At 41.9% G+C, this 26,726-nt stretch overlaps 1 long non-coding RNA gene and 1 other non-coding gene across 3 annotated transcripts in view; one reads left to right on the forward strand and one right to left on the reverse strand.

Moving 5' to 3' along the window:
• The window catches only part of LOC129047892 (uncharacterized), a 37,828-nt gene that overhangs the window by 4,344 nt on the left and 6,758 nt on the right, over window positions 1-26,726 (reverse strand). Inside the window, exons 2-4 of one of the 2 annotated variants that reach the window (XR_008509756.2) lie at window positions 22,145-22,334; window positions 17,906-18,033; window positions 17,125-17,286 (exon numbers count right to left, since the gene is read on the reverse strand). This is a non-coding gene — a long non-coding RNA (uncharacterized LOC129047892). Of the gene's footprint in view, window positions 1-17,124; window positions 17,287-17,905; window positions 18,034-22,144; window positions 22,335-26,726 lie in introns of those variants that run through there. The other variant, XR_008509754.2, reaches the window with a different exon arrangement.
• Window positions 7,541-7,608, forward strand: LOC112135034 (small nucleolar RNA SNORD95). The gene has a single exon (XR_002916350.1). It is a non-coding gene; the product is annotated as a small nucleolar RNA SNORD95 (small nucleolar RNA).

Consider the following 26,726-nt stretch of genomic DNA (forward strand, 5'->3'; position numbering starts at 1 on the left):
AGGCATGGCCCGCCACGCCTGGCTAATTTTATATTTATATTTTATTTTATTATTATTATTATTTTTTGGATACAGAGTCTCCCTCTGTCACCCAGGCTGGAGTGCAGTGGTGCCATCTCGGCTCACCGCAAGCTCCGCCTCCCGGGTTCAGGCCATTCTTCTGCCTCAGCCTCCTCAGTAGCTGGGACTACAGGCACCGGCCACCACGACCGGCTAATTTTTGTTTTTGTATTTTTAGTAGAGACGGGATTTCACCATGTTAGCAAGAATGGTCTGGATCTCCTGACCCCGTGATCCACCCGCCTCGGCCTCCCAAACTGCTGGGATTACAGGCGTGAGCCACCGTGCCCGGCCTAATTTTGTAGTTTTAGTACAGACAGGGTTTCTCCATGTTGGTCAGGCTGGTCTCGAGCTCCTGACCTCAGGTGATCCGCCCACCTCGGCCTCCAAAAGTGCTGGGATTGCAGGTGTGAGCCACCTCGCCCGGCCTTGGTGACTATTTTCTATCATATATTTATCCATATTCACTTTAGATTTTAGGCTAATAATATTTTTGTTCAAATACATTTTCTACACTTTGCAGGCTGATTTCATTGACCTGAACTTAACTTTTCTTTCCTTGGGAAATATAGTTTCATTCTTACCAAGGGATTCAGTGGAAAAATTCTACTTTATTCTACAAATTCCTACCAGGTTCAAATAATTTGAGTATTTCATATGTCAATTAAAATTCCATTTGCCAGAATTGAGAAATTGAAATATATTATTTATTACTTTTTTTTTAGAGACAGGGTTTTACTCTGTCACCCAAGCTGGGGTGCAGCGGCAGGATCATAGCTCACTGCAGCCTCCAACTTCCAGGCTCAAATGATCCTCCTACCTCAGCCTCCCAAGTAGCTGGGACCACAGGCTCACACCACCACCCTGGCTAATTTTTTTTTTTTTTTTTTTTTTTTTTTTGGTAGAGATGGGGTCTCCCTATATTGTTCAGTTTGGTCTTGAACTCCTGGCCTCAAGTGAGCCTCCCACCTATGCCTCCCAAAGTGCTGAGATCACAGGTAGGAGCCATCATGCCCAAACAGAAATTGAAATATATGTGCTAAATATTCACCATTTGCCAATTGAAATGAGCTGTTTATCTCTCTCTCAATTCTGCTCTGTGTCCAGCACTGCCTGTACTTTCCTTGCTTGCTGGTGTCCAAGGCATTCTGAGGCAACCACTCCCTCCACCCCCCAACCCACCCATCCCCACCCCACTGATCCCCACAGGCAAACCAAACAAAGATGGTGGGAGCCCCTAGCCTAAGCATTACTAGGGCTCCTGCTGTCTGTGGTTGGTTTGCTAATTCCTTAAGAGCCCCACCCACGTCTTTGTAAACAGTATATTCATTGAACTCTCCTTAATTGCTCTCTTTGAAAGCATGGTTTCTTGCAGACCCAACTGATGCATTATTTAGGTGTGCTCACAAAGTATATTGAAGATACATATATGATGCTTTGCATTTATGTGCTAAGCTTATTAAATAAACTGAATTTAGTAGGGTACAATTAGGAAACTGCATTTTTCTTTACATAAAAAATGTATTGCTTGATGACTTGTGATATAGATTTTTTTGTTTTGTTTTGTTTTTGTTTTTGAGACGGAGTCTCGCTCTGCTGCCCAGGCTGGAGTGCAGTGGCACAATCTCGGCTCATTGCAAGCTCCTCCTCTCGGGTTCACACCATTCTCCTACCTCAGCCTCCCGAGTAGCTGGGCCTACAGGCGCCTGCCACCATGCCCGGCTAATTTTTTGTATTTTTAATAGAGACGGGATTTCACTGTGTTAGCCAGGATGGTCTCCATCTCCTGACCTCATGATCTGCCCATCTTGGCCTCCCAAAGTGCTGGAATTACAGGCGTGAGCCACCGTGCCTGGCCGTGATATAGAAATTTAAAATAGTAATGTAAAACTTTAAAAAGTGTTTCCACAACGAATGTAAAATAATGTTCTTTTGGATTTTTCTTCCTCACTTCTGGAAAACAGCTTCAACAAGGTTTTGTATTTTTTGTTTCTTTTCGTTTTGTTTTGTTTTTTGAGACGGAGTCTCACTCTGTTATCCAGGCTGGAGTGCAGTGGTGCCATCTCGGCACACTGCAACCTCCACCTCCTGGGTTCAAATGATTCGTGTGCCTCAGCCTCCCAAATAGCTGAGACTATAGGCACACGCCACCATATCCGGCTAATTTTTTTGTATTTTTAGTAGAGAGGGGGTTTCACCATGTTGGCCAGGCTGGTCTTGAACTCCTGACCTCAGGTGATCTGCCCACCTTGGCCTCTCAAAGTGCTGGGATTACAGGCGTGAGCTACCGCGCCCAGCCTAGCAAGGTTATTTTTGGATATCAGTAGAGAGTGATGTTTTCAGGTACTTGGAAGCCCAGTTCAATCTAAATAAATCTTTCATCCTTCATACAACTTAAGTTTCCTCCAACCTCCCACCCTCTGCCCAACACAATCCTGATGCAAAGCTTGGGTTCAGCAGTGGGAAGGATAGGCAATATCTGTTCTTTTACTTTCCCTTTCTCTCCTGTCTCCCCTATACTCCAAGATTGTGGCTCTTGATAAATATCTAGTTTAAGAATAAGACACCAGCTTCTGACAAGCACCAGCACTCTATGAGTGATCCACTTAAAAGCCTTCCTCACTTGGCTCAGGGTGAGACCATCCATCTATTATCTCTACATAAAAGTGCAGCTTTGAAAACTTCCTTCCTAATGAATCTTTAGTTTTCTTTTTTATAGGCTACTGGAGAGAACTGCAGTGGATAAGTTTGGCCCCCTCTTAGTAATTCCTGAGAGGGTTTGTCCATGCCTCCGTAGGAGGACTCTGTCACCTGTGTCAACAGCTTTGAGACTGTAGCTAAAATTGTGAGAGATCAGAAAATGTCTAATTGTACATCCTGTTATGTTTGCATATATTAAAATGCATATTGAGAGAAGCAAACAGGACTATATAAATGGAAGGAAGAAAGTGAGAAAAAGAAAAGATTATCAACAAAATTGAGCGAAAGAAAAACAAGAGGAAGTGGAGAGGAAAAAAGAACAAGAAAGACTCCTAACTTAGATGTCTTGAAATTCCTCCTAACATCTTGCCTTGCATTAGTTGACTCTTAGTTTACGGTTGCCTTTGGATGTTAAAGCCTAAGATTTTATTTGGAAAGAGTCTAATATAGTGAAATCAGTAATTTTTTTTTCTTTTTTGAGACGGAGTCTTGCTGTCGCTCAGGCTAGAGTGCACTGGCGCGATCTCGGCTCACTGCAACCTCCACCTCCCAGGTTCAAGTGATTCTCCTGCCTCAGCTTCCTGAGTAGGTGGGACTACAGGCACCCACCACCATGCTCGGCTAATTTTTGTATTTTTAGTAGAGATGGGGTTTCACCATATTGGCCAGGCTGGTCTCAAACCCCTGACCTTGTGATCCACCCACCTCGGCCTCCCAAAGTGCTGTGATTACAGGCGTGGGCCACTGTGCCCAGCCTAAGTGATAATTTTAAAATGAAGAAAAAGCATTTAGGAACCCTGCATTAAATTGCTAAAATTATTATTATTATTATTATTATTTTTGGAGATGGAGTCTTGCTCTGTCATCCAGGCTGGAGTGTAGTGGCGCCATCTAGGCTCACTGGAAGCTCCGCCTCCCGGGTTCACGCCATTCTCCTGCCTCAGCCTCCTGAGTAGCTGGGACTACAGGCGCCCGCCACCATGCCTGGCTAAGTTTTTGTATTTTTAGTAGAGACAGGGTTTCACCGTGTTAGCCAGGATGGTCTCGATATCCTGACCTCATGATCCACCAGCTTCAGCCTCCCAAAGTGCTGGGATTACAGGCGTGAGCCACCACGCCCGGCCAGAATTATTTTTTAATTGTAGCAGACATTGAAATTATTCTTCTACTACCCATTTCAGTTCCCTTGAGTGACAACCATGATGTTTAGGAGGAGTGGACCTCATATTCAGATCCAGAAGAGGAACCTGATTTTCTAGATCACTGAGAATAATTCCATTTCCTTGTCATAGGGATTGATACCAATTTAAGTCAATCAGAGGATGGCACTTTCCTAGCTACAGAAATAGGATCAGAATCTATGGCCGTATCACCCTGCACATGTTTGATCTCAGAAATTAAACAGGGTTGGGCCTGGGAACTGCTTGGATGGGAGAAATAGGATCAGGGTAGTCCAATCAGAGTGAAGCTTGGGACTTCTGTATGGCGGTCCTAGAAACTGGCCTTGGCCTTAGCTCTGTATTGGATGTGAATGAGAAACCACCACGAATGCTGTTAGTAGTCATTTTATGAGGCCAGCCTGAGAACAAAGCCAACATTTAGAGGCAGAAAAAACTGAGAAGATTGCAGGAAAAATTGAGCCAGAGCCTGGACCAAACCATCCCTGGATCAAGCCATGAAAAGTCCTGTGGACTTTTCAGTTACAGGAGACAGTAAATTCCCTTAATTGTTTAAGCCAGTTGAATAGCTTTTCTGTTACTTGACACAGAAATAATCTCAATCGATAGTTCCTTTGTTGTGCTTGAGTAATTTAGGCTTAATTGAAACAAACAGGCCTCATTAAAAAAGGATACATTTATAGCTTCAGAATATAAAATACATTTATTGTTTTTGTTATATGCATATTGTAAAGGATCAAAACTAAAGTCCCAAAAGCCAAACCTCACTGTCTCATTCACAAAGAATATGGGCTATGAAATTTTAAGAAAAGCAAACCATTATAATTAAATTTGTTTGAAGATAAAGAAAAAATTATGGATGAGCCAAAGCTGAAGCAGTTTGAAGGAGCAACAGCTATTTTGACAAACTTCTGCCGAGCCAGGCAGAATAGAAATGAAGAAAAGTGGATACCAGTTTAAGATCTGTGATTTGCTAGTTACTTTCACGTATATTATCACACTGAATTCTTACAATAAGCGTTTGAGATTGCAATTATCCCCTCCCCCACCCCACCACCATTTGTGGAAAGAGGCTCAGAGAGGAAAAGTAATTTTTTCAAGATCATATAGTTATTTAGTATCAGAGGCAGGATTTGAGCACAGATTATGCTCTTTCTACAAACTTGCTGTTTCTTTATGATATATAGCTGGAAACTATAGGGGTCCTTAATGCCAGCCAGGGTTGGAACAACTTAGCTGAAACTGTCATCCCCTGGTTTCGGATGCATGTAGCAGTTGCTCCATGTACTGGAGGTGCCTTATATTTCAGATCCTAAGCTTTAGCTATTTTGGATATTATTTAATTTACAAACAAGACTGGCCTGTTGCCTTGGGAATCGCAATGCAAGGAAAGAATTGGACTCAGTAGTGTTTGCCTGCACATAACCTAACCAAACATAGGCTGCCTTATTCTGATGCATTGCCTCCTTCTTGTTTTTCTAAAAAGATTCACTAACCCTCTGCCAATATGATAAGTGTTGGGGGAAATGAGTTTCTGAATTGTCATTCTAGGAATTGCCTTTTGCAGCTGAAACTTCACCACTTAGTTAAGCCCTCCCCTGCCATCTGCTCGGCTCCAAAACTGCTGCAAAGGTTGAGAGGAACTGCTAAAATTACAAAAAACCATATCTATGATAGAAATTCCATGGCATGAAATCTTCTCATTTTTACATCTTGTTGAACGCTGGCTTCAGAGGACCATACTCTTAAGATCACCAAGGATACTGTCTTCAAAGGCAGTCCTTTCATCAACAGACTATTGTTCACAAAAATTCATGTGAACCAACCTCATAGTCCATGCTTGCTCATCTTGTCCCCAGCTCTGGGGCCAATCAAGTCTGAGAGAATTCAAGGAGACCTCAGTCAGTTTGGACAGCTTACTATTATCTTAGTCTGTTGGTACATATGAAAGTAACTTACACAGTGCTGGGCACACAGTAGGCATTGTTTCTCAGGTCTAATTGGTAGATCTGCCCACATGTTTATGAGCAAATTCATTGTCTTGTGCCCTTGTTCAAGAATCCACATCATTATCTTTTCTCTATGTCTCCAGTCTATAATTTGTCAAGAACTGAAGTTTCTTTTTTTTTCTTTTTGAGACAGAGCCTCACTCTGTCACCCAGGCTGGAGTGCAGTAGTGGGATCTTGGTTCACTGCAACCTCTGCCTCCCGGGTTCAAGTGATTCTCCTGCCTCAGCCTCCCAAATAGCTGGGATTACAAGAATGTGCCACCACACCTGGCTAATTTTTGTATTTTCAGTAGAGACAGTTTTACCATGTTGGCTAGGCTGGTCTTGAATTCCCGACCTCAGGTGATCCACCCACCTCGGCCTCCCAAAGTGCTGGGATTACAGGCGTGAGCCACTGTGTCCGGCCAAGAACTGAAGTTGCTTTTATGATCAGTTCAGTCCATGCAAAGTCCTGGCTAGGTCTTTCATACTTGCTTCCATGTCTCTCTAACATTTACTCATTCAATATGAGTGTTTATTAGATAACTTTTGCCAGTGTTAATGCTTGTCATGGAGACCCAAAGTGTCTTAGGTCATGTTCTCTAGAAACAGAGATTGAGATGGGACTTCTTAGGCGAGTGATCTAGTGAGGGAATGCTGTAAAGGTAGAAGGGATACAGTATAAGGTAGGGGAAGAAGCAAGGCAATGATGTGATTTGATGGGGCACTATGGAGAGTGAATTATACCCATACAGGTATTCTCCCCGTCAGCAAAGGTGCTAGGCTGTGATAACCCTGCCATCACCAGTGATTGGCTATGGACCACCCCGAGAGCAGGGATGAATGAAAGCCCATGCAGACTCTCCAGCTTCTCCAGGCCAAGTGTATGAGCATGTGTACTGGTGAACACGGCTGTGTGATGACTTTTGTGTGCTCTGGGCACTTTTGCCTTCTAAGGGCTCCTTCCTTCATTAAACAATATATTAAAAATTAGGGTGGAGGGGCTGGGCACAGTGGCTCATGCCAGTAATCCCAGCACTTTGGGAGGCCGAGGCGGGTGGATCATGAGGTCAGGAGATCGAGACCATCCTGGCTAACATGGTGAAACCCTGTCTCTACTAAAAAAAATACAAAAATTTAGCCAGGCATGGTGGTGAACACCTGTAGTCTCAGCTACTTGGGAGGCTGAGGCAGGAGAATGGCATGAACCTGGGAGGAGGAGCTTGCAGTGAGCCGAGATTGCGCCACTGCACTCCAGTCTGGGTGACAGAGCGAGACTCTGTCAAACAAAAAAAAAAAAATTACGGTGGTGAGCTGGTCAAGGTGGCTCACACCTGTAATTCCAGCACTTTGGGAGGCCGAGGTGAGCAGATCACCTGAGGTCAGGAGTTTGAGATCAGCCTGGCCAACATGGTGAAACCCCATCTGTACTAAAAATACAAAATTAGCTAGGAGTGGTGGTGCAAGCCTGTAATCCCAGCTACTTGGGAGGCTGAGACAGGAGAATCGCTTAACCCAGGAGGCGGAGGTTGCAGTAAGCCGAGATAGCGCTGCTGCATTCCAGCCTGGGCAATAAGAGTGAAACTCCACCTCAAAAAAAAAAAAAAAAAAATTTGGGTGGTGATGACCCCAACATTCCATCTGAATGCCTGTGCTGAAACCCAGAGGCTGTTTCTGAACCACTGCATAAAAAAGCATTAAAATTAAATTTTATGACTGCGTTGATATACATAGGAATATAATCCAGGTTGGAATATATTTGTTTATTTATTTTTAGATTTTGAAAGAGATTAAAACATTTTCATGGGTTTCTAAAAGTATCATGGGAACTTGGCATTGTGCCTACTGTGTGTAATGGATAAACTGGCCCTGTTAGTGAAGGTGGAATCATGTGGAGAGCCAGCCCTGTGTGGTTCAGGGATGCTGGAGTGCCAAGTGTGTAGCTGGTTCTGTGTCTGGTCTTTGCTTCCATTTCCTACCTGCCTGGATTCCAACTAACCCTATTACCTTCTTTTTCTAAAGTCCATGCTCTACTGAGACTGTACTGGGTTGAACAACAGTGTCCCCCAAAATTTATGTCCTCCTGGAACCTCAGGATGTGTCTTATTTAGAAATAGAATCCTTGTAGATATAATTAGTTAAATTTAGGTGAATGTCCTGAATTAGGGCCCTAAATTAAATGACTGGTGTCCTTGGAAGTGGAAAGAACACAGAGTGAGGGCAACGTCACAGCCATTGACTATGGAGGCAGAGATTGGAGTGATGCAGCCAGAAGCCAAGGAAAGCCAAGTTTCCCAGCAATTACCAGAAGCTAGAAGAGAGGCATGGAACAGTTTCTTCTTTAGAGCCTTCAGAGGGAGCATGCACCTGCTGATACCTTGATGCTGAATTTCTAGCCTCCAGAATGATGAGAGAATACTTTTTTTTTTTTTTTTTTTTTGAGATGGAGTCTCGCTCTGTCGCCCAGGCTGGAGTGCAGTGGTGCAATCTTGGCTCACTGCAAGCTCCACCTCCCAGGTTCATGCCATTCTCCTGCCTCAGCCTCCCAAGTAGCTGGGACTACAGGTGCCCACCACCACGCTCGGCTAATTTTTTGTATTTTTAGTAGAGATGGGGTTTCACCGTGTTAGACAGGATGGTCTCGATCTCCTGACCTCATGATCTGCCTGCCTCGGTCTCTCAAAGTGCTGGGATTACAGGCATGAGCCACTGCGCCCGGCCTAAAATTTTGTTGTTTTAAGCCACCTACCTTGTGGAACTTTGATATGGCAGCCCTAAAAACTGATACAAAGTATCTGTGCAAAATGTCTTGTTTGAATCTTAGGCCTCTCTGCCTTTGACTATCTCAGCACAGTTGGGCCCAGATTCCTGAACTCTTTGCCCATTACTTTTAGAGCTTGCTGTCCACTTCCCAGCACAGATATATAATCCTGCAGTACTAAAGAGCAAGCAGAGAATTGTACAGGTCAGAGAAGTTGCCAAGGTAGCTTTCACCCTACCAGAGTAGCTCCCTTCCTTCATTGCATCACACTTACTATCAGCAGTGCTGGATGCCAGAAGAAAATGTAACAACGTCTTCAAAGTTCCAAAGAAAATTATTTGCTTTTGAAGACAAGAAGAGGAGAGGAAGTGAGGTGCACTTGTTTGATATCTTTCTCTTATCCCCAATTCAGAAGGAATAGCCATAAATACCCTGTCCATAAAGCAAATCTTTTCTAGTTTTTTAGCTATGTAATAACAACAAAAAAATTGGTTGAGAAATACATGTAGGCAGGGCATGGTGGTTCACGCCTGTAATCCTAGCATTTTGGGAGGCTGAGGTGGGTGGATCATGAGGTCAAGAGTTCAAGACCAGCCTGGCCAACATGGTAAAACCGCATTTCTATTAAAAATACAAAAATTAGCTGGGCATGGTGGCGTGTGCCTGCAGTCCCAGCTACCCAGGAGGCTGAGGCAGGAGAATTGCTTGAACTCGGGAGGCAGAGGTTTCAGTGAGCTGAGATCACACCACTGCACTCCAGCCTGGGTGACACAGTGAGACTCTGTATCCAAAAAAAAAAGAAAAAAAAGAAAGAAATCCATGCAGATATGAAGATGATATGCTGCAAAATCTCATAGACTATGTCTTACTTGAGAAGAAGGACCATATCTTTTTATTGAATGCTCAGCATCTAGTAGAGTACCTGGAATATCATAATTTTCCAGTAAATGTTTGCTGAGTGAATTTATCTGCTATTGCATTAATCACCAAGCTTATTTAGCTCACGTGGGTCACTGGGCAGATGTCCAGAGCTGCAGCACACACACAAACCCTGAAGTTGCATCATTTGAATAGGATCTTGGTTTCTTTGGTGAGATGTATAAATGAATACTTATGTTCTCCAGGTAGTACCCCCTGGTTTGATCTTGAAAACTCTTGAACAAGTCTTCAAGATCAAATACTCTCCACTTATCTGTTGATACACTTGTCCTTTAGATACAGTAATAATTCAGGAATACCAATACAAAGTCAAAATTTGACAAGGGAAAATTTTTATAAGTGATTTAACACACTTTATTTCTAGTAAGTTTTTGGATGTGAAAAGTAATTTTAACATTTACTGAGTACTTAGTATAAACCGGGACTATGCTAAGCACTGTTTATGTAGCATGTCACTTAATCATCATAACTTGCCTATGAATTTGTAAATTATCATTGCTTTATTGGTGAAAAAACTGAAATATAGATGGATTAATAAATATGCCTATATGTGGCAAAGGTGGGATTCAGATGGTTGTTTTCATAAATGAAAAACACTGTGCCAGTCGGGTGCGGTGGCTCATGCCTGTAATCCCAGCACTTTGGGAGGCCGAGGCAGGTTGATCACTTGAGGCCAAGAGTTCGAGACCAGCCTGGGCAACATGGTGAAGCCCTCTCTCTACTAAGAATACAAAAATAAGCTGGGTGTGGTGGCGCATGCCTGTAATCCCAGCTACTCAGGAGGCTGAGGCAGGAGAATCGCTTGAACCCAGGAGACAGAGGTTACAGTGAGGCAAGATCGAGCCACTGCACTCCAGTCTGGGAAACAGAGTGAGACACTGTCTCAAAAAACAAAAAACAAAAAACAAAACAAAACAAAACAAACACGGTGCTGATGAAGCTGAAGCTTTAGTGTACTGAAAATCACCTAACAGAGTTTAGGCCAGGCGCGGTGGCTCACGCCTGTAATCCCAGCACTTTGGGAGGCCAAGGCGGGTGGATCACGAGGTCAGGAGATCGAGACCATCCTGGCTAACATGGTGAACCCCTATCTCTACTAAAAATACAAAAAATTAGCCGGGCATGGTGGCGGACACCTGCAGTCCCAGCTGAGGCAGGAGAATGGTGTGAACCTGGGAGGCGGAGCTTGCAGTGAGCCAAGATCATGTCACTGCACTCTAGCCTGGGAAACAGAGCAAGACTCTATTTCAGAAAAAAAAAGAAAAGAAAAGAAAAGAAAATCATCTAAGGGAGTTTAACAAAAATGCAGATTGTTAGGTTTCACTCCTAGAGAATCAATGAGTCTAAGGCTCAAGAATCTACACCTTTAACTATAACTCCAGTGACTTGGATCAAGTGGTCCATGAACCACACTTCGAAAAGCACTGCTCCGTACTATGAGATGCCAAATACACAGTGTGAATTATTTTGTTCCCAACAATATTTTATTCAACATAAGTTTCCCCCTTGCATCTGTCTAGCTGTTCCCGCACCATTTATTGTAATGACTATTCTTTCTCCATTGCTTGTAGTTTCATTTTTTGTTATAAATCAAGTGTCCATATGTACTCAAGTTCTAGGCATGACTCTCCTATTTTATTCTCTCTATATAATCCCTATCATCATCCATTGTAAACACACTTTGAGAAATTCTTCTGTGGATCAAAGGGCAAGAAACCTTGGAACACCCCATGAATCATTTTGAGTGGGCATAATATCAGTAAAATTTAGAGATGGACATTTAGAAAGCAGTGCCCAGCATTTCCTGGAATCCTCATTTAAATACATCCATATGATCTACCAAATACAATTTCTGATGTTTTCAGAAATCTGAATATAGTTCACTAACACCCAGGAACTACGCTTTGTCCTTCTCCATTTTCATTGCTTTCCTTCCCCAAAACCTCTTTTGCCAAATCAGTAGTACAACATTTTGGAAAACAAGTCCTCGTTTATTAAGAGCACCTTATCTGACATTCAAATGTCATCAGGAAAGAAAGATAAAATATAGATTTAGTAGTATTTATCTCTCAGCTGTTCTACCTTTGAACAAAGGTTTCACCTCCCAGCAATTTGCTACTGCCTCAAATAGGTGCCTGTTGTAAATATAGCTTGATTGAGTTAGCTTTTAAAATGAGAAAAAAGGCCAGGCGCGGTGGCTCATGCTTGCAATCCCAGCACTTTGGGGGGCTGAGGCAGGTGGATCACGAAGTCAAGAGATCGAGACCATCCTGGCCAACATGGTGAAACGTCATCTCTACTAAAAATACAAAAATTAGTTGGGCATGGTGGTGCACGCCTGTAGTCCCAGCTACTCAGGAGGCTGAGGTGGGAGAATTGCTTGAACCCAGGAGGCGGAGGTTGCAGTGAGCCAAGATTGTGCCACTGCACTCCAGCCTGGCAACAGAGTGAGACTCCATCTCAAAAAAACAAAAAAAAAAAAAAAAAAAGAGAGAAAAAAACCCTCAATATATTATACATATTTGCCTGCTGGAAAAGGAGACTTCTGTTTAAATGTAGTTTGATACCAGCAAAGTAATTTTGGTCAAGCAAACTCTTAAAAACAACTTTTAGGCCAGGTGCGGTGGCTCACGCCTGTAATCCCAGTACTTTGGGAGGCCGAGGCAGGCGGATCATGAGGTCAGGAGTTCAAGACCAGCCTGGCCAAGATGGTGAAACCCTGTCTCCACTAAAAATACAAAGCTTAGCCGGGCATGGTGGTGAGTGCTTGTAATCTCAGCTACTTGGGAGGCTGAGACAGAGAATTGCTTGAACCCGGGAGGCAGTGGTTGCAGTGAGCCGAGATCTTGCTACTGCACTTCAGCCTGGGCGATAGAGTGACACTGTGTCTCAAAAAAAACCAAAACAACAACAACAAAAACAAAACATCAACAACAAAAACAAAATAAAAAAACCCTTATTTTTATAGTATTATATAAAACAAGTTAAAAAGATTGCATTTGTGATGAATCATAGGTGAGGAAACTGAGGAACACAGCTGTGAAATTACTTAGCTAAAACCATGAAGGAAATTGTATAAACAACAGGAGATTTCACTGCATTGCTTTTCAGTGAGTTCTGAGGTTGGAGGCAGTCACCCAGCTGGATTCCCAGGGAGGGCAGCAGCTTTCCATTAGAAACGGTTCAGGCTTGCAATACCAAGTTTCCATTTATATCTGTAGCTGTGGATAGTCAAGTGGTGACCCAGCTGGTCACAGGAAAAGTGTGTGGGCTAAATGAAGGGTTGCTATTCGCATGATTACGGTATCACCACCTCCAATTCTGAACAGCACAGAATTTCTCAACAGCACAGAAATGGACTTTTTGTTTTGTTCTTCAGTATATGGGGTGTGATGGCCTCAGAATGAGCCATGTTATGTGATATATACCATTTCTCCACTCTCTGTCAGTAAGAAGCCCAACAACTAAATGTGGAAAGAATTTCAATTATTCTGTAGCCAACTGCCCAGCATGTGGGACCTCAACTGATGAACTGATGATCAACTGCGGAGAAGCAAATAGGTTTGGAGACCTAAGAAGTCACCCACAGCTACCATGCTAATGGCAGACGTGCATGGGCCCTCCTCTTTCTGCTCAGACAGCATAGTTCTCTACTTTTTTTTTTTTGACACAGGGTCTCACTCTGTCACCCAGTCTGGAGTAGGGTGGCATGATCTTGATTCACTGCAACCTCCACTTCCTGGGCTTAAACAATCCTCCCACCCCAGCCTCCCGAGTAGCTGGGATTATAGGCATGTGCCACCATGCCCAGCTAATTTTTGTATTTTTAGTGGAGATGGGGTTTTGCCATGTTGTCCAGGCTGGTCTCAAACTCCTGGCCTCAACTGATCCACCTGCCTCTCAAAGTGCTCGGCCTCTCAAAGTGCTGGGATTACAGGTGTCAGCCACTGCGCCCAGCTTCTCTACCTTTTGAGCATAATTGGCTGAAAATTTCCTCCAGTAGTGTGCATAATTATCCCAATGACCAGTACTTTCTCTGTGCTAGTCTAGTCATATTTTATTGTCATATTGGAAATAAAGGTCGTTATGTTAATGGTTGAAGTGGATGTTTTGGGTAGCCATCGTCCCTGACGGGGGAGTGGGCAGTGCTGGGGAATAGGATGGTGAGTCACATCTGTAAGAGAAAAGGGAATTCCCTTTGAACATATTTCTCAAGCTTCTCTGATAATATGGGTTACCTGCAGTGTTGGTTAAATATACAGATTTCCAGGCTTTTCCTTTGGGGATGCTCATTAAGATTGAGATATGTCCTTGGAATATGTATTTTTAACAACCATGTGATTTTTGTCATTAGAGAAGTGTGGGAAGCACTACCCTATGAAGTATGATTTTGAAAAAGTGGTCAGAGACTGGGAGTCCCTGATTCCCAAATATCCACCATCATTTCCTTAGAATATTTCTCTCTTTCTTACCACTTTCTCAAACCTCTATTGTCTACCTCCCACTAATTACCATTCAGTCCCACCTGGTTGTCTTATTCTTACCTCAAATTTATCGTGTCTTCATCATTTCACCTCTGTCAACAATTTCCATTCCATTTCAAGTCATACCCATTCTGCACACTGAGTCACAGTGGCACCAAGTGATTTGCTATTGCACCCTATATCATGCTCTTCAAACCTTTTTACGTTTCCACGTTGCATTTTCTGCATACACTGCCTTCTCTCACTATTCAGCCCATTGCACTTCTGTTTCTTCTTCAAGAGTTCATACATCATTTCCCTAGGGAAAGCTGGCTAACCATATGCAGAAAGATGAAACTAGACCCCTACCTATCACCATAGACAAAAATTAACTCAAGATGGATTAAAGATAAATGTAAGACCTCAAACTATAAAATTTCTAGAATAAGATCTAAGAAATCCCCTCTGGACATCAGCCTTGGCAAAGAATTTATGACCAAGTCCTCAAAAGCAATTGCAGCAAAAATAAAAATTGACAATTGAGACCTAATTAAACTAAAGAGCTTCTGCACAGAAAAAAAGAAAAAGAAAAAGAAAGAAAAAACTATCAAAAGAGTAAATAGACAACTGACAGAATGGCAGAAAATTCTCAAACTATGCATCTGATAAAGGATTAATATCCAGAATCTATAAGGAACTTAAATCAACACACAAAAAAGCATAACGCCATTAAAAAGTAGGCAAAGGACATGGACAGACACTTCCCAAAAGAAGACATACAAACAGCCAACAAAAATACAAAAAAATGCTCAGCATCACTAATCATCAGAGAGATTCAAATCAAAACCACAATGAGATACCATCTCACATTAGGCAGAATGGCTATTACTAAAAAGTAAAAACACAACAGATGCTGTCAAAGCTGTGGGGAAAAGGGAACGCTTATCCACTCTTGGTGGGAATACAAATTATAGGTTAGTGCAAAAGTAACTGCAGTTATTGCCATTAAAAGCAGTGGCAAAAACCTCAGTTACTTTTGCACCAACCTAATAGTTAAGCCACTGTGGAATTTATTTGGAGATTTGTCAAAGAACTGAAAGTACAGCTATCATTTGACCCAGCAATCCCATTACTGGGTATATACCCAGAGGAAAATAAATCATTCTACTAAAAAGACACATGCACTCATATATTCATTGCAGCACTATTCATAATAACAAAAACATGGAATCAACCTAGGTGTCCATCAATGGTGGATTGGATAAACAAATCACGGCTGTAATCCCAGCACTTTGGGAAGTCAAGGTGGGTGGATCACGAGGTCAGGAGTTCGAGACCAGCCTGGCCAACATAGTGAAACCCCGTCTCTACTAAAAATACAAAAATTAGCTGGGCATGGTGGTGCACACCTGTAGTCCCAGCTACTCGGGAGGCTGAGGCAGGAGAATCACTTGAACCTGGGAGGCAGAGGTTGTGGTGAGAGATGATGCTACTGCACTCCAGCCTGGGTGACACAGCGAGACTCTGTCTCAAAAAAAAAAAAAAAAAAGAAAGAAAATGTGGGACATATACACCATGGAATACTATGCAGCCATAAAAAGAACAAAATCAAGTTCTTTGCAGCAACGTGGATGCAGCTGGAGGCCATCATCCTAAGTGAATTAACACAGAAACAGAAATCCAAATGCTGCAAGTTCTTACTTGTAAGAGGGAGCTGAACATTAGGTACTCACGGACATCAAGATGGGAACAATAGACACTGGGGACTCCACAAGGAGGGTGGAAGGGATGGGGAAAGGGCTGAAAAACTTCCTGTTGGTTACTATGCTCGCTCTCTGGGTGATGGGATCATTTACACCCCACACCTCAGCATCAAGTAATATACCCATGTAACAAAGTGGCACATGTACCCACTGAATCGAAAATAAAAAATGGAAAACAAAAAATAAATAAAACTAAAATAAAGTAAAAGGAAATCTTCTGTAGCTCCTCCAGGAGGAGTTAATTCTTGCCTCTATCTCCTGACACTTTGGATTTCTCTTGTCTAGAATGCAGGGTGTATTGTTTTCTTGTCTGTCTCTCTCAGTAGGCAGCATGCGTAGGGACAATGCCTTTATCTTTATATTCCAGTGCCTAGCAGAGTATACAATGGGAATTTTAGAGATATTTGCTGAGCAAACTTTAGACTTTTAATAACTTTATTAAATTATTACTATCCAATAAAAAGATATGGGTTAATTTAAAAAAGTCATATGAGAAAGACATATGTACACACATGTTTATAGTAGCACAATTTGCAATTGCAATGATATGAAACCAACCTAAGGGTCTATCAAGAAATGAATGGGTAAAAAAAATGTAGTATATATACACACCATAGAATACTACTTAGCCCTGAAAAGGAATGAAATAATATTTTTTGCAGCATCTTAGATGGAGCTGGAGGCCATTATTCTAAGTAAAGTAATTCAGGAATGGAAAACCCAATATCATATACTCTCACTTATAAGTGGGAACTAAGCTATGAGGATGCAAAGGTATCAGAATGATATAATGGACTTTGGGGACTCAGTGGGGAAGGGTTGGAAAAGGGTGAGGGATAAAAGACTATATATTGGGTACTGTGTACACTACTTTGGGAACGGGTGCACCAAAATCTTAGAAATCACCACTGAAGAACTTATCCATGTAACTAAAAACCACCTGTACCCCTATTGAAATAAAAGCTATTGAAATAAAAATGGGCCGGGTGCGGCGGCTCATGCCTGTAGTCCCAGCACTTTGGGAGGCCGAGGCAGGTGGATCACGAGGTCAGGAGTTCGAGACCATCCTGGATAACACGGTGAAATCCCGTCTCTACTAAAAAAATACAGAAAATTAGCCAGGTGTGGTGGCGGGCGCCTGTAGTCCCAGCTACTCGGGAGGCTGAGGCAAGAGAATGGCGTGAACCTGGGAGGTGGAGCTTGCAGTGAGCCAAGATCGCGCCACTGCACTCCAGCCTGGGGGACAGAGTGAGACTCCATCTCAAAAAAAAAAAAAAAAAAGAAAATGTTATGGATTAATTTATTTATGTAACTCCAGGTATTCATTCATTCATGGGTCCATTTATTTGTATGCTAAGCATATAAGTGGAGAGATGCATATCTTTTACTTAAAATTTTTTTTTCTTTTTTTTCTTTTCTTGGGTTATCTTCAGACTGAAGAGAAACAAATATAAAATAATTATATAATGAATGAAAGATTTGCTGTAGTGAAAAGTGCCAAGAAGGATACCCAGTGGGGACAGTGGAAGTATATGGAGTTTGGGGTGAGTGCTGCTGATGAAAAGAAATGGTCTAGGGAAAAGGGGAGTGCAGAGCCTTCCAGGCCCAGGAAAGAGTCTGCTCAAAGGCCCTGCGATGGAAGGGAGCATAGTCAGACAGGGAACCGAAAGACAGGGTGTCTGGAGCAGAAAGAGCAAGTGGATCTATGTCCAGAAGAAAGGCTGTTTCCCAGAGCACACAGATTCTCACAGGCCCTTTTAGGAAGCTTTGTCTTTATCTTAAATGCAGAGGGAAACCAGTGAAAAGTGGAGTGGTTTTGGTATGCGTACTATTACATTTTTGTGGGAATTACATTGGCCAAATGACAATTTGCTCTATTGTTTATTTTTGTGTTGACTACACCAGTTTCTTTAGGACAGGAACCATAGCTTACATTTCTTAGGGTTCCCAGCATTTCATACTATACAGTAAGTAGAGTTGGGGAACTAAGAAACGTGTGCTGCCTGTTCTATTTCGGATTCTTGAGAGTGAGGTTTTATATAAACACACTTACAAAGAAACTTAGTTGGCTGGGCACTATGGATCACGCCTGTAATCTCAGCAGTTTGGGAGGCTGAAGCAGGTGGATTGCTTGAGCTGAGGAGTTCAAAACCAGCCTGGGCAACATAGCGAAACCTGTCTCTACAAAAAAAAAAAAAAAAAAAAAATCAACAACAAAAATTAGCTGGATGTGGTGGCACGTGCCTGTAGTTACAGCTACTTGTGAGGCTGAGGCAGGAAGATCACTTGAGCCAGGGAGTTTGAGGCTGCAGTGAGCTATGATTTCACCACTGTACTCCAGCCTGGGTGACAGAGCAAGACCCTGTCTCAAAAAAAAAAAAAGAAAAAAAAAGAAAAAAAAAGAACTTAGTTAACCAAGTCCGTTGGATAGCTTGCTATGATATGCAATTTGTGTGAAAATGGTGAGAAATGAATATGGTGGATGGACAGCTGGTTATCCATTACTAACTTGATTGAAAAAAACTGTTTCTTAAGTGTTTGGGAAACTAATAGTCAGGGTTAGTTGCAGAAGAGCCCACTTCCCTTGTTCAATTAAATTATTTTATTGCTCATGATGTTTGAAGTTTTGCCATTACAAAATCATTATTCAGGCCTTGAAAGACTCTTTGGTCTTTAAAGAATCCTCTTTGAAAATATAAATACCTAATGTCGGGTAAAAGATGTATTAAATTTGTCGGCTGACATCTTTGGGATATTTTGATGGGCTCCAAATATTAAGGATACACACACACACACACACACACACACACACACTTGGGTTAGAGCAGACACATCTGTGATGTAGAAGTGAAGTTAGTTTGGTGGCCAGAAATGAGTATCATTTTGTGAATGTTGGCAATGATTCTGCCATTGACTATCACTGAATCTGTCTGGAATTAGGTTTCACAGTAAAACAGAGTGCTTGTCTCTCTAATCTCCAGGACACTATGAAATTTAATCATATGATGAGGAAAAGTGTGATGAACTTTGGGACGTTAGCTGCTTTGTTATATAAGCTGAGCTGGTGGCACTGTCTACACAAAGCCTTTGTATTTCCTTCCTTCCTTCCTTTCTTCCTTATTCCCTCCCTCCTTCCCTCCTTCCCTCCCTCCCTCCCTCCCTTCCTTCCTCCCTTCCTCCTCTCCTCTCCTCCCCTCCCCTCCCCTCCGCTCCCCTCTTCTCTCCTCTCCTTTCCTTTTTCTTCCTTCTTTTCACAGTTAATCACAAGCCTTTAATGAGACAAGGCCACAGACCTGATCACTCAACATCTGATATAAGGAAGGGGGAGGTTAAATACATGTGCAGGGTGTCACTGAGCCATGGGCCAGGAGTGTGTTGGATGGGTCTACATGATCCATATGGACTACTAATCACGGGAGCTCCGTGTGGGGACAGGACCAGGTGGGGTGGGGGTGTCCCAGTGGCTGCTGCATAGCTCTCTGGGGATCTGGCCTCCTCTCAGCTCAGCAGCCTGCAGGGTTTGCCTGCACCATGACACTCACTGGTTTTATGGCAGGAGGCAGAAGCCATGGAAGCAAGTGCAAAACAGAGCGCACAGCTCTGTGGATACTGGTGACACTTCATGACTGTGACCCAGAATGAACTAAAACACACAGGACACAGGGCATCATTGGCCCCAGGCCTCTGTCCATGACCAGGTGATCAGCAGAAGGACTTCTGCACCTGACTATACAACAGGCCTTTGTGTTTCAATGGACATCTGAAATCCACTTTTCAGGGGCAAGTTCTTTTTGTAAGGTAAAGATTTCATTAGAATATCAGTACAGCTAATATTAAAATAGTGCTTTCTTATCTTCCATCAAATTCTCCAGACTGCTTTATTTGTCCCATTGCTCAACAAATTCCTAGTTGTTGGAAGGGAGATCAATAGGGAGAGTCCCTGTTGAGGTTTTGGGGTGAGAGTGATTTTTCCAGATTATTCCATGATAATTTGAAATTTTCACTCTCTGCATGATGGGGGTGCATATACACTGTATGCTTTCCATGATGATTTTTCTTATTTCCCTCTAGGGTGTCCTCCACTCTGCCCTGTGGATTTCTACAACATTACTTTCAAGTTTGGCAATTGTGCCTCATTGAATCAACTGGTGACATGGCAAATCTTGAATTAAAAATAGTTTTTAAATGAATAAAACCATTCTATTGGTAAATGTAACTACGTAATTTTCTCACAGATTCACCAGAGATGTCATAGATCTTCTCTGGGATTTCAATAAATTAAAAAAATCACCACCTATGAATAAATATGTCATTATTCAAGCCACCACACTAACCAAAAACTGATCTGCCCATTTTTTAACCTTTCCCCTGAGAGATGCTCAAGTTCTATGATTCACCGAGTAGAATCTAAGTCAGGGGTCAGCAAACAGTAGTTCAAATCTGGTTAGCAGAATTTCTCTGTAAATACATTTTTATTAGAAATTAGCCATGCCATTTGTTTAAGGACTGGCTGTGGCTGCTTTTGTGCTATAGCATCAGAGCTGAGTAGTTGCCACGGAGCCTGATGACCCACAGCACTGACAGCTTTTACTATCTGGCCCTTTACAGAAAAAATTTGCTGGTATTGGACTAAGATATGCTTCTATATATTCTTTGATCATTAATTAGGTTTGAACTCCTTGAAAGCACAGACTATCTCCTATTTCCCTTTGTATCTTCAGTGCATATCACACTGTGTCTTGCTGGAAAGAAGAGCTCAGGTTCAAACGAAGGAAAGGAACCTAATCGAGCTGTATAAATAATCATGGGTCCCCCTCTCAAAATCTTAAATATTATAGGAAAGAATCACTGAAAACCAGCCACTGGGTGATTTTAAAATTTAATTATTTAGTTAATTAATTAATTAATTTTTTGAGACAGGGTTTAGCTGTGTTGACCAGGCTGGAGTGCAGTGGTATGATCTCAGCTTACTGCAACCTCCATCTCTTGTGCTTAAATGATCCTCCCACCTCAGCCTCCCAAGTAGCTGGGACTACAGGCACATGCCACCACACCTGGCTAATTTTTGTATTTTTAGTAGAGACAAGGTTTTGCCATGTTGCAGAGGCTGGTCTCAAACTCCTGACCTCAAGTGATCCACCCACCTTGGACTCTCAAAGTGCTGGGATTACAGGTGTGAGCCATCATGCCTGGCTGAATGATTTTTTAATAACGACAATTTTAGATTGATTCTCAAAAATATCTGTGTCAATAGGGCAGACTCTGATCTTGGTGCCCTCCAAAGGGTTGCCTGTGTTCTCATTCCAGCAATCCAGGGATGGGAAGAGACCAATGCAACTTTTGCTTTACAAAGAGAATTTTCATACCTAATCTCCCAAAAGTATTTCTAAGGATGCCTCAGTGTCAGGTGCTGGGCAGCATGGCCAAGAAATAGCTAAGCCAGAATGCTGGGGATATTTGTATTCTCCACATACTCTTCCAGCAGGCAAATTCTGTTTTGCAATTTGTTATTACATGAAAAAAGGAAGTGTTTGAGAAGAAGCAATGTAGCCTGTACTCTGTACTTTTTCTACCTTTGTTTGAATGCCCTTGGTTGACTTTGCCTACGTATGTAAATTTGAGAAATGACTGGAATGTAATTTTTTTAAATTGATGTATTTAATACCTTGTTTGAGTAAGCATTGGAAAGGGCTCAGAAAAAATAATCTTGGGTAGTTTCCTTAATATCCAAGCCAAAGGTGGCAAATATGTAGCAAGTTTATTATCAGTCTGACCCCTTTCCTCCCTTCTCCTACCAGATGTCACTAACAGATCACTGCATTTTTTTTTTCAGACAGATCCTCACAATCCTTAAAATGTGCCCAGATAGCCACAATTATTAGAATTGGCACATGAGGTGCACTTACCTTCCAAAGCTGATCTTACATAATTCTAGATGTGAGAATCTTGAGTGATGTGAGTCACATTTTAGTTGGATTTTCATACGTTTTCAGCTAGATTTTAGTTAGATTTTCACAAAAAGCATTACTATCTTAATTGTTTGTGAAGTTCACTTAGGCAAAAATTATGTATTTCAAGGCAACACAAGATAAAATTTGGTGCTTTTTGAGCCCTCCTCTTGGTGCTGGTAGGTTATTTAGGGCCTTGGAGAGGAAAAAATCTCATATTCTGTGTCTAAATTATGTTAAAACTGTGCAGACATCCAGTTTCCAAGGTCCCTGAGAGAAAACACACATACAGACACACACACACACGTGCATGCAACAATGAATTAAGGAGAAAAGAATTAAACCTGTCTTGGCCTCAGTTTCCAATTTGTAAAATGAGAAAGCAGACGAGGTTTCTCAGTCAGACTGGAAAGTTCTCCAAGGTCACTTCCAAGAGTGTAGCAGACATCTCACCTCCTGTTGCCCGTATTAGCCCTTCATGGACAGTGAGATTAAAAACACAGGTTGCTCTCCAGTGAAACTTTAATTGCAGAGCTTTAATTAGAAAAAGAAACAAAATACTCTTAGATTATGGTTTTTTAATTTTAATTTTAATTGTGTTTTTATTGTTTCCATTTTATTTCAAAGAGAGAAATGAAAACCTCAAGTTTCCAAAGAGCTGCACACATTTCTTCCCCATACAACTTCTTTAGCAAGTTAACTAAAACGATTTTCTAAAACGTACTTTTAATGAAAAACTCCAATCTCTGAAATTTGTCTTGAACATTTTTTTTTTTCTTCAGACCTCTTACAGGACTCTGGAGTTTCCATACCTCAGTGCCAAGAGCATAGCAAAGGAATTTGACTCAATTTAGTAACTACCTCGTGTTAGTCTAGCTCAAAGTTGTTTTGCTCTTAATGGCTTAGGAGAGCCATTTGGATACTTTGATTCTAGCAATAAAGTTCCAAGGGGAAGGTGGGTGAATGGCCATGTAATGTTTAGCTTATTATAATGGCCAAAGCTTTTCCAGAGTAAATTTTTACCAGACTCGGACTAAGGATGGGTCACTGTGGAGGAAAGCATGAGAAAATAGGAGGGAGAAAATAAGTCTGGGAGAGTCCTTTCCCTCTCCAAATTAGGCCCCAGGATTATAGTGGACATTTGTTTTAGTCCTTTCTCATAGCCAGAGGGAAAGGTTTCCCCAGCATTCTCCCCATGTGCTTCCAGGATCCTGACGCACCCTTACTGTATTAGTCAGTGTTCTCCAGAAAAACAGAACCAGTAAGACATATATAAGCTATGGCCTGAGAACCAAAGGGGCCCATGGTGTAAGTCTCAGTCTGAGGGCAGGAGAAGATTGATGCCCCAGCTCAGGCAGGAAGGCAGAAAAACGGGGCAAATTCTTCTTTCCCTTATGTTAACTCATAAAATTAACCATACACCAAGACTTCACAGTGGAGCATGTACATTAAACCACAGATTCTAAAACTATCTGTGGTGAAGGACTCCCCACCCCTGCATCTACTGTGGATTGATACTTGCGTAAAATACAAAAAAAAAAAAAAAAATGAATCAACGAAAAAAAATGAGGCACAAGGCCAGGCGTGGTGGCTCAGGCCTGTAATCCCAGCACTTTGGGAGGCCAAGGAGGGCAGATCACGAGGTCAGGAGATCAAGACCATCCTGGCTAACATGGTGAAACCCCGTCTCTACTAAAAATACAAAAATTAACCGGGCGTGGTAGCAGTAGCCTGAGTCCCAGCTACTCAGGAGGCTGAGGCAGGACAATGGTGTGAACCCGGGAGGCGGAGCTTGCAGTGAGCTGAGATCACGTCACTGCACTCCAGCCTGGGTGATAGAGCAAGACTCCATCTCAAAAAAAAAAAAAAAAAAAAAAAAGACAAACACATACAGAATACAAGCCTCAATTTTTTATTATTAGATTGAATTACCCTGTCAAATTGCAGTAAAATTTCTAACCACTCTCAATTTCTATATTCATCTTGTGACACACAGTCCCAAAACGTGTGGACAGGGACTGGTCCATGGATCACACTTTTGAGTAGACTGACTTAGCTAGACCATTAGTGCTCTCTGGTTACCAGTGATTATTTCAGGAGTATTCTTATAACCTAAGCTGGTCCTGGACCCTCAAAGTTGGCACTTTGCTTGGGAATGCCAGGACAATGATTCTCCTTTCTCCTGGCTGGATGCCATCTTTGGCCACCAGAGACGTGGCCTGAGAATGAGTGAATGAAGGCATATCCAAGGGAGAGTATGTGAGAAGCTGGATCTACTCCTCTATTGTGGACAAATATAAGCCCATAAGTTAACATTTTTGTATAAACCAGAATTCATCTTGTTTTAGATCACTGGCTGGAGAAAGAGTATTATGTGATACAGTAATTGGTTTGTATGTTTCCCCATGAATTCTCACCAGCTTCTGTTTGCCAGTCTTCTTTCCAAAACACAGAGCTGAGTATGCTGTTCTTATGGTATAGAAAAATTCGCTTCCCACTGCCCTCAGTACAAAGGTCAAGCTTCTTACATTGTCATTTAAAGTCTTTCACAATTGGGTCCCCTTCTACTTTTTCAGCCTAATTTTTTGCTAGGTTATCCTCAGGCACATATCTTATGCTTTAGTTTAACCAAACATGCACTTTTCTAGATATTGTAGATTTGCTCATGTTCTGTGTGGATTGCATTTCCCCTTTTGACACCCTTTTCTGACTTACTAAGAATAGAACCTCAAAAATATAAGGTGTTCATTACTGTTTTTTTTTTGTTTTTTTGAGACGGAGTCTCGCTCTGTCACCCAGGCTGGAGTGCAGTGGTGCGATCTCGGCTCACTGCAACCTCCGCCTCCCGGGTTCACGCCATTCTCCTGCCTCAGCCTCCCGAGTACCTGGGACTAGAGGCGCCTGCCACCACACCCTGCTAATTTTTTATATTTTTAATAGAGACGGGGTTTCACCGTGGTCTCGATCTCTTGACCTCGTGATCCGCCCTCCTATGTCTCCCAAACTGCTGGCATTACAGGTGTGAGCCACCACGTCCGGCTAGGTGTTCATCACTCTTAAATGTTAATTATTACACGTCATCATTCTGGCTGATTTCAAGGGCTAAGTTTGAGAGTGTTGGCAAGAGGGCAAAGTGAGGCACCCAGAGACTTGATGAAAAGTGCATTTAGACTCCAAAGCTCTCATTTCATAGAGATTCTAATATGGTTGGTTGTACTACAAAAATCTCAGAGAGCAACAAGCTTCGACAAAATGTAACTTTATTGCCACGTATACTGAGTATCCTCAAATGGTAGCATATTACTGTAGTAGAGTTTTTGGAAAAGACTCCTCCTTGGAGACAATATAACCAAGTGCAGTGTGAAATCCAAGAACAGACTTCTGGGTGGCGATGTAGGTAAATTGGGAAGATGTCATGGGGTAGTGGTGAGACAGTCCCACTCTACCAGAAGCCACCTCTGCCACCTCCCAAAGGCTGCCTAAAATGCTCTTGTAAGAGCTTATTACAAGGCATGGAGGTAGATACATGTAGAATGTGTGAAATGTTTTCTTGGGAGGAATGACATTTTAAACTTTTATTTTATACATTACTGGGAGTCATATGTAATATAGTTCTTGAAAGCAAGTTTTAAGAAGAGGATAGGAAAAAAAAAATCCTATAAAGAAAATGATGCTAAATGTGGAAAGAAAAAGTTACCTAAGAGGTGATAGAGTACCAAAATAGTTTTTCATTACTTCTCAAATTTGTCAACATTTAATGGGCAAAGTGAATATTCTTAGCTATATAGCTGCTTTAATTTTAGGATTAGGGGATACTTTTAATTTTACGAAATTACATATTAATATTGTCTAAAGTAGAAGCATCGAGAACGTAGAGAATTTATTCATTAGAGCTCTAATACTTACATGCTGTCTGATCTAGAGAAGTCACTTACCCTCTCTGAGCTTTGGTTGCATTCATTGATAAAATAGGCACAATATTAAGAGAAAATCTAAGTGCCTGTTACAATAAAAGCAAATTAAAAGAGAAAAAAACAAAAACAAAAACAGGCACAATACCTGACCTGCTAACCTCATAGGTTGTGAAAATGCACTGAGATGGTTGGAAGTAGACTTCTTTATAAGGTAGACAAATTTATTATTTCTAGTTGGTGCTAGTGCAGAAAGGATAAGTAGTGTGAAGCACTGCCACTCAATGTCAATGGAATTTACTGTTGGTGGTACAAAAAAAGAAAATAAATATATCTCTAGTCTCTTGTTCCTTTAAATTTTGAAGGAGCTTCTACCAGGTTCAGAAAGGGAATCTTATTAGCATTTGGGGAAAAGCCTTTTTACTGAAACTTCGTGAAGCTTTCAACTGTGGGCACACACATGTTTGTAAAGACATCTAGCTAATGAATGACATTTTAAAAGAGAGAAGCTGTTCTTTGACCATCTTCTCAAAGAATTATTAATTGGTATCAGAAAATTGGAGAGGGTGGACGTGCAGGGATTTCTTGCTAAAAAGCATGATGTGTCTGAGGAGTTATGACCCACAGTATCTGATCAGTTCCAGAGATCGCTTGGTGATTGTAAATGCTGGAGGCGGGGGAAACTCTCCTCTACGTTTGTATAGATCTTGAGCTGTGTAGAACTAATTGCTCTAACTGCACCAGGAGGTCAAGGGCAGAGCCGGTGGCTTACAGATGCTTGTGTCTCCTAGTTTCCAGCAGTAAATATTTATTAGATGAAAACTTGACTGAGACTGCATATCAAAGAGAGGAGGAAGTGGCATCTCTTGGCAGATTTTATCCTCAAGGCAGGTTACCTTCTCCTGCATAATTGAAAGGAGACCTGGCCTGGCTTGAAGGCTGTCTTACCCCTTCAAAAGGGATCAAGTAGCAGTGGTGGCCCATGGGTGTCAGATAAAGGGCTTCATAGTTTAAG

This window comes from Pongo abelii, chromosome 13 (genome assembly GCF_028885655.2).
Source record: "Pongo abelii isolate AG06213 chromosome 13, NHGRI_mPonAbe1-v2.0_pri, whole genome shotgun sequence".
NCBI classification, from domain to species: Eukaryota; Metazoa; Chordata; class Mammalia; order Primates; family Hominidae; genus Pongo; species Pongo abelii.